We start from the raw sequence: 8,515 nt of genomic DNA, 5'->3' as shown, positions 1-8,515 counted from the left end.
AGATCAATCTTCTTGCAAAAGTATTGGATTTTTTATGGGAAAAAATGTATACATATATGTGTGAGTGTGTGTGTGCCACACACATCTCCAGGTAGCTTATGTCCCAAGTGCCACCACACCCTAAGCAATGACACTTTCAACATTAAACAAGATTTTTCTAAGGGAGCTATATAACTGTTTCATATATAAGTAATGGATATTTCACTGTGTAACTCTAAAAGTAACTCTCTGCGAGTAAAAAGGAAGAAGAGGGGAAGGAAAGAGAAGACAGTGATACTGGGAGCAAGCAATTTTGGAGCTGTAAAAACCACTAAAGTTTATTTAAAATTTTTTTTCCTTGTTTCACATGTGTGGTTGATATCATATTGCTTGCCTCCTCAGTGGGTAGAAGAGTGGCTAGGGAGAAGGAGAAAATTTGGAACTCAAAGAGTAGAAAAAAAAAGTTAAAATTAAATAATTAGGGGTGGCTAGGTAGCACAGTGAATAGAGCACCAGCCCTGGAGTCAGGAGGACCCGAGTTCAAATCTGGCCTCAGACACTTACCACAAAAACTAGCTATGTGACCTTGGGTAACCCCAATCACCCTCCAAAAAGAAAAAAATTAAATAATTAACATTAAAAAAATTTAAATGTTAAAAAAAAAAACCCAAAGAAATAACACAAAAAACCCAGCTAAATAATAACATCTTCAGTTCATCTGGAAGTCTACATCTAAAGTAAACGAATCCTCAGCTGGATTTGACAGCACTCTTATCCTCTGATATTTTGCTGAACAGAGAACTAGAAACAAAGATGCCCATCAATTGGGGAATGGCCAAAAGACTTCTGATATATGAATATAATGGAATATTCTTGTGCCATAAAAAAATGACAAACATGATGGATACAAAGAAGTATGAAAAAACTGAGAGGAACTGATGAAGCATAAAATAAGCAGAACAAAGGAAAAAATATACACAATTACTACAACAATGTAAATGGAAACAACTATAAAATAAAATTAATCTTGCAAAATTATAGAGAATAAGCATGACCTCAATGAAGATTTATAAAAAGGTACAAGCCTCACTCTTTTGCCACAGAAGGAGGGTTACAAGTGTGGAACATTGCATATATTTTCAGACTTTTCAATGTGTTGGTTTTGCTGTTTGTTTGGGTTTCTTTTGTTCCCCCCTTTTTGTTCCTTTAAAAAAAATGTCATTATATTGAATGACTGTCCAGGAGGAGAAGGGAAAGGGATACTATGAGTAATTTTGGAAATGTAAAAATAAAAGATATCAATAAAGTCTGTTTTTAAAAATCTTGCAAAAGTCCAGTTCCAACATGTCTGCTTGAAATTAATGTACTGCTTCATTAAAGCGCAATTCATTCTGATTAACTTCACAAAGTCACAATTAGAAACTCCTGTTCTATTCTAGCAGCACCGATGATTATTCATCTTGCTTTTCCCTCTTAAGGTTTGATTACTAACTGTTTGAACACTGAGCAGGTGAAGCCACAGTATAATAAACTCTCATTTTTACTGAGAAGTTCATTGGAAAAAGTTAAACCAAGCATTAAACCTTTCTTAAACCAGAATATCGATGCAAAAGAATCAGAAAAGATTCCTTCAACAGCTGCAAAGGCTACCACACATTCACCATATGTTGCTTCTTTGTCCCCAATCCAGCACAGTCCAGCTTTCTTTTTAACACAAGGTAGTATTTCAGTGCCACTGAAGGGAAATTCCATTTCTTTTGAGTCTTTAATATGTGTCAATAAAGAGGCTACATTTCAGAATGTTTCTGTAGTAATTTAGAAGCCATAGAAACAGCAGGCTTGAGTTATCTGTATTTCTTCTCTCACTGCAAGTTTGCATTTACTCTGCCATCACATGCTGCAAAGAAAGCCAATACATGCAATGTATATAAATATATTTCCCTTCAATAAAGATTCCCCTCAATAAAATATTTCCCCTCAAGCTTCAGAGCTTCCCTGTACTGAATATTCTTATACAAATCCCCACCCCAGATGTGTAGGACACCTGTGTTTTCTTTTAAATTTGTCAGATATAGGGGGGTGGCTAGGTGGCACAGTGAAGCACAGTGAGCACTGGCCCTGGAGTCACAAAGACCTGAATTCAAATCCAGCCTCAGACACAACATAAAAACTAGCCATCTGACCTTGGGCAAGTCATGAAACTCCAATTGCCCTACCTTCTCCCCTCCAAAAAAGAAAAAAAAAATTTGTCAGATATGGTGGGACTGAATGAGGAAGATTGACAAAGGATTCTCCTTCAGCAAGTCTCCATCTGCCAAACTGGTGAGGCCTGGCCCATCCACTGCTTTGGTGTCACCAGCTCTGAGAGCCCCTCAAATTGTTTGCACTGTTTTACTGGTCCTGACTCCAGTGGGATTGGAGAAAGAAGATGAAACTTTCTTTGTCTGTGAAAATGATCCTCCTGAAAGATGAAAAGCAGAGCTGCTGCAGGTTTGCTAACTTGGAGAGACCAGGTTTATGAGCAGAGCAAGAATGCCTCAGGTACCTGAAGGAAGAGTAGGTGGAAGAGGAGCAGACTGGACAGACTGAGGGAGAGGAGAATTGGGAGACAAGTCTGAGCTGAAAGGCCTAAAATGCTTTCATGATTTCTTAAAATATGATATCTTAGGGGCAGAGCCAAGATGTAGAAGCAGGAAAACTCACTGTGCTGTATCCTGGTTAAGGCAGCCCGGCAGGCAGACAGGAAGGGTCCATGGAAGCGCACTGGGAGCAGAGCCCAGCCCCTTGGGAGCATGAGGTTTTAACCTCAGGGTTCCTTTAACAGCCCTAGCTGGAGGGACTTCTGGAGAGTGGATCACCAGCAGCTGTGGAGGTTTCCAGAATTATCAACCCATGAATGCCAAAGACAAAGTGAATGGTCAGTGTGTACTTTGAGGGAAGAAGGGGTCAGGGAGTGTTGTCCAGCCTCTGTCCCCTGAGGCATGGTTGCTGATGCCGTGTGGCTGCTTAAGGGGGAAAAAGCAACCAGTCTGAGGGGTAATCACTCATGCTTTAACCTGCTAGGATCTGGATTGTGGACTAAGGTGGAGGTCCTGGGGTATGACCAGCTTGCCAGAGCATGTGGAGGCTTCAGAGAGGGCAGCCAACTAATACCTTTGGCAGATGAGGAAACCCCAGCTATTTGGGACAAAGCTCTCCTCTCTGGAAGCAGAGTACTACCATGGCAAAAAGCTCAAAAGTCAAGTAATTGAGTGGCAAAATGAGCAAGCAAAGGAGCAAATCAAAGCAATCAAACCTTAGATTCTTTTATGGGGACAAAAAGGATCAAAGCATGGAACGGGAGGAAGACAACAAAGTCAGAACTCCTGCACCAAAAACTTCCAAGGAAAATATGAACTGGTTACAGGCCATAGAGGAGCTGAAAAAGGATTTTGAAGATCAAATAAGAGAAGTGGAGGAAAAATTGGGAAGAGAAATGAGAATGATACAAGAAAACCATGCAAAGAGAATCAAAAACCTGACTGAAGAAAATAACACCTTAAAAAATAGACTAGGGGAGGCCAGGTAGCACAGCGAGTAAGATCACTGGCCCCAGTGTTGGGATGACCTGGGGATCGAATCCGGGCTCAGACACTTAGCACCCACCCAGAAACACCTGGCCCTGTAACCTTGAGCAAGTTACTTAACCCCAATTGCTTAAAAAAAAATAGACTAACTCAGATGGCAAAAGAGGCTCAAAAAGGCAATGAGGAAAAGAATGCCTTAAAAAGCCAAATTTGCCAGATGGAAAAAGAATCTCAAAAGCTCGCTGAAAAGAATCATTTCTTCAGAATTAGATTGCAGCAAATGGAAGCTCATGACTTTATGAGAAATTAAGATACTATTAAACAGGTCCAAACAAATGAAAAAACAGAAGGCAATGTGAAATATCTCATTGGAAAAACCACTGACCTGGAAAATAGATCCAGGAGAGATAATTTTAAAATTATTGGACTACCTGAAAGCCATGATGACAAAAAGGACCTAGAAATCATCCTTCAAGAAATTCTCAAGGAAAATTGCCCTGATGTTTTAGAACCAGAGGGTAAAATAGAGGTTGAAAGAATCCACTGATCACTTCCTGAAAAAGATTCCATGGATTGGCCAGGTGGCACAGTGAGTAAGAGTGCCGGCCTCGGCATCGGGACACCCGGGATCTGTTCTGGCCTCAGATACTTGGCACCTACACAAAAAATAACTGGCTGTGTAACCTTGAGCAAGTTACTTAACCCCAATTGCTTTAAAAAAAAAAAAAGATCACAGAAAACTCCTAGGAATATTATAGCAGGTTCCAGAGTTCCCAGATCAAGGAGAAAATATTACAAGCAGCCAGGAAGAAACAGTTTGAATATTGTAGAAACACAATCAAGATAACACAGGATCTATCAGCTTCTACATTAAGTGATCAAAGGGCTTGGAATGTGATATTCTGGAGGTCAAAGGAGCTGGGATTAAGACCAAGAATCACCTACCCAGCAAAACTGAGTATCATGTTTCTGGGGAATATATGATCATTCAATGAAATAGAGAACTTTCAAGCATTCTTGATGAAAAAACCAGAGTTGAATAGAAAATTTGACATTAAGATCCAAGAAACAAGAGAAACATGAGAAGGTAAACAGGGAAAAGAAATCATGAAGAACTTACCAAAGTTGAACTATTTACATTCCTACATGAAAAAATGATAATTGTAACTTATAAAACTTTTCTCAGTATGAGAGTAGTTGAAGGAAACATAAATATGTATGTGTGTGTGTATACACACACACATTTATGTTCCCTTCAATGTTCAACATGTGTATATATGTGTACAGGTATGCACAGACAGAGGGCACAAAACCAATTGAATAGGAAGGGATGATACTTAAAAGGTGAAATTGAGAGGTGAGAGAGGAATATAATGAGAGGAGATGTGGAGAGACAGAATGGGGTAAATTATCTCATATAGAAGAGGTAAGAGAAAACTGTTATAATGGAGGGGAAGAACAGGAGGGCAAAAGGGAATGGGTCAACCTTACTTTCATTGAATTTGGCTTAGGGAGGGAATGACATACACACTAAATAGGGTATCTCACCCTACAAGAGAGTAGGGGGGAAGAGGATGAGAGGGGGAGATGATGGAGTGGAGGGCAGGTTGGGGAGAAGGGAAGTTAGAAGCATACACTTCTGAAAAGGGATAGGGTCAAAGTAGAGAATAGAACAAGTCAGGGGCAGGATAGGATGGAGGGAAATACAGTCAGTCTTTCACAATATATCCACTATGGAAGTGTTTTGCATAGCTACATGTGTACAACCTATGTTATGTTGAATTGCTTATCTTCCCAGTAAGGATGGGTGACAAGGGAGGAAGGTAAAGAATCTGAAATTCAATATTTTAAAATCAAATATTAAAAAAAAATATATATATATATATACATATTTTTTTTACATGCAACTGGGAAATAAGATATACTGGCACTGGGGTTTAGAGATCCATCTTGCCCTACTGGAAAATTGGAGGAGGTATGGGGGAGGATGTAGGAGAAAGTAGATTGGAGGAGAGGGTATATAGTGGGATTGTTGTTTTGGGGTGGTGGGTTGGGGAAAGATGGGGAGAAAATTTGTAACTCAAAATCTTGTGGAAATGAATGATGTAAACCAAAAATAAACATAAAATTTAGTTAAAAAAATATGATATCTTAAAAATATGGTATCTGGGTGCTTTCTCTCTCTATCTGTCTCTCTGTCCCTCCCTCTCTTCTCTCCTCTGTCTCTGTCTCTCTGTCCTCTCTCTCCCTTCCTCTCTTTTACATCATGGCTTTCAGGTAGTCCAGTCATTTTAAAATTATTTCTCCTTAATCTGATTTCCAGATCCGTTTTTTTTTGATAGACCATATGTTTTCTCCTATTTTCTCCATTCTTTTGGTTTTATTTTTAATATTTCATATTGCTGCACTTGTTTGGTCCATTCTAATTTTCATGGAGTTTGCTTACTTGGGAAAGGTTTTACAGGTCTTGTACTAAGATGTTAATTCTCCTAAGTCTTTTCTCCAAAGCTTTCATTTCTAGTCTAATTCTTTTTTTTTTTTTTGATGTTCTTATTTAGTTTATAATATAATTTTAAACTCTCAAAAAAAACCTCATATGCCTGTTCTAAGAATTACAGTTGTCCTTCTAAGCTGGGTTTCACTGTAAGGCTTTGTTTGTAAATAGTCTGGATTTATTCTCTTCTTCTGGGTTTATGTCCTGGTCATCACTGGAACTATAGTCATTCTTTATCATGGGACCCTTTTAAAATTTATTCATTCTTTCAACCTTTGGTCTCCTCAAATTGGGACTTTGTGTTAGGCCCAGGATCTGTTTCTTGTTTTTTTCTCTCTCTTTTTTCATTTTTTAGTTTACATCATTCATTTCCACAAGATTTTGAGTTATAAATTTTCTCCCCATTTTCCTTACTCACCTCCCCAAAATAGTGATCCCACTAAATATCCCCTCCGCGAATGAGCTCTCTCTCTCGTATCTTCCTCCATCCCCCTTCCAAATTTCCAGTAGGGCACAGTGGATCTCTATGCACTAGTGACAGTATATCTTATTTACCAGTTACATACAATAATAATTATATATATATATATATATATATATTTTTTTTAGACATTTGATGTTAAAACTTTGGATTTCAGATTATTTCCCTTCCTCCCTTGTCTCCCACCCTCACTGGGAGGATAAGTAATTCGATATAGGTTGTACATGTGTTGCTATGCAAAACATTTCCATAGTGAATATATTGTGAAAGACTGACTATATTTTCCTACATCTTATTCTACCCCCCACTTGTTCCATTCTCTACTTTGATCCTGTCCCATTTCAAAAGTGGGTGTTTCCAACTTCCCTCCCCGCCCCAGCCTGCCCTACCTTCCATTATCCCCCCTCTAATCCCCTTCTCCCCTACTCTCCTGTAGGGTGAGATAATCTATTTAGTGTGTATGTCATTACACCTTCCTAAGCCAAATTCAAGGAGAATAAGGTTTGACTCATTCCCTTTTGCCTTCCTGCTCTTCCTCTCCATTGTAACCATTTTCCCTTGCCTCTTCTATATGGGATAATTTACTCCATTCTGTCTCTCCCCATCTCCTCTCATTATATTCCTTTTTCACCTCTTAATTTCACTTTTTAAGTATCATCCCTTCCTATTCAATTGGTCCTGTGCCCTCTGTCTATGTATAGCTGTACACATATATACACACATTCACATATGTATTCATATGGTCATATAGACATGTATGTATGTATGTATGTATACACACACATTTCTATTCCCTTCAACTATTCTCATACTGAGAAAAGTTTCATCAGTTACAGTTATCCTTTTTTCATGTAGGAATGTAAATAGTTCAACTTTGATAAGTTCTTTATGATTTATATTCCCTGTTTACCTTCTCATGGTATCTTCTTGTATCTTTTTTTTTTTTAAGCAATCAGGGTTAAATAACTTGCTCAAGGTTACACGGCCAGTTATTTCTGGGTGTGGTGCTGAGTATGTCAGCCCAGATTTGATCCCCAGGTCATCCCGACACTGGAGCCAGTGCTCTTACTTGCTGTGCTACCTGGCTGCCCCATATCTTCTTGTATCTTAATGTCAGATTTTCTATTCAACTCTGGTTTTTTCAGCAAGAATGCTTAAAAGTCCTCTATTCCACTGAATGACCATATTTTCCCCTGAAACATGATACTCAGTTTAGCTGGGTAGTTGATTCTTGGTTTTAATCCCAGCTCCTTTGGCCTCCAGAATAACATATTCCAAGCCTTTTGATCCTTCAGTGTAGAAGCTGCCAGTTCCTGAGTTATGCTGATTGTTTTTCCACAATATTCAAATTATTTCTTCCTGGCTTCTTGTAATATTTTCTCCTTGATCTGGAAACTGTGGAACCTGGCTACAATATTTCTAGGAGTTTTCTTTTTTGGGATCTTTTTTAGGAGGTGATCAGTGGATTCTTTCAACCTCTATTTTACCCTCTGGTTCTAAAACATCAGGGCAATTTTCCTTGAGAATTTCTTGAAGGATGATTTCTAGGTCCTTTTTGTCATCATGGCTTTCAGGTAGTCCAATAATTTTAAAATTATCTCTCCTGGATCTATTTTCCAGGTCAGTGGTTTTTCCAATGAGATATTTCACATTGCCTTCTGTTTTTTCATTTGTTTGGACCTGTTTAATAGTATCTTGATTTCTCATAAAGTCACTAGCTTCCATTTGCTGCAATCTAATTCTGAAGGAATGACGCTCTTCAGCGAGCTTTTGAGATTCTTTTTTCCATCTGGCAAATTTGGCTTTTTAAGGCATTCTTCTCCTCATTGCCTTTTTGAGCCTCTTTTGCCATCCGAATTAGTCTATTTTTTAAGGTGTTATTTTCTTCAGTCAGGTTTTTGACTCTCTTTGCATGGTTTTCTTTCATCGTTCTCATTACTCTTCCCAATTTTTCCTCCACTTCTCTTATTTGATTTTTAAAATCCTTTTTCAGCT

At 38.4% G+C, this 8,515-nt stretch overlaps 1 pseudogene; it reads right to left on the bottom strand.

The window, feature by feature from the left end:
• Positions 1-1,277: 1,277 nt before the first annotated feature.
• LOC138160384 (ribonucleoside-diphosphate reductase subunit M2-like) lies at positions 1,278-2,773 on the bottom strand (annotated as a pseudogene).
• Positions 2,774-8,515: the final 5,742 nt, after the last annotated feature.

The sequence above is a fragment of the Petaurus breviceps genome, unplaced genomic scaffold, assembly GCF_028583685.1.
Source record: "Petaurus breviceps papuanus isolate PSGF00001 unplaced genomic scaffold, PetGlider_PUasm1.0 181, whole genome shotgun sequence".
NCBI classification, from domain to species: Eukaryota; Metazoa; Chordata; class Mammalia; order Diprotodontia; family Petauridae; genus Petaurus; species Petaurus breviceps.
The sequence above is the reverse complement of the archived record's forward strand: the minus strand, read 5'-3'. Positions and strand labels throughout refer to the sequence as shown.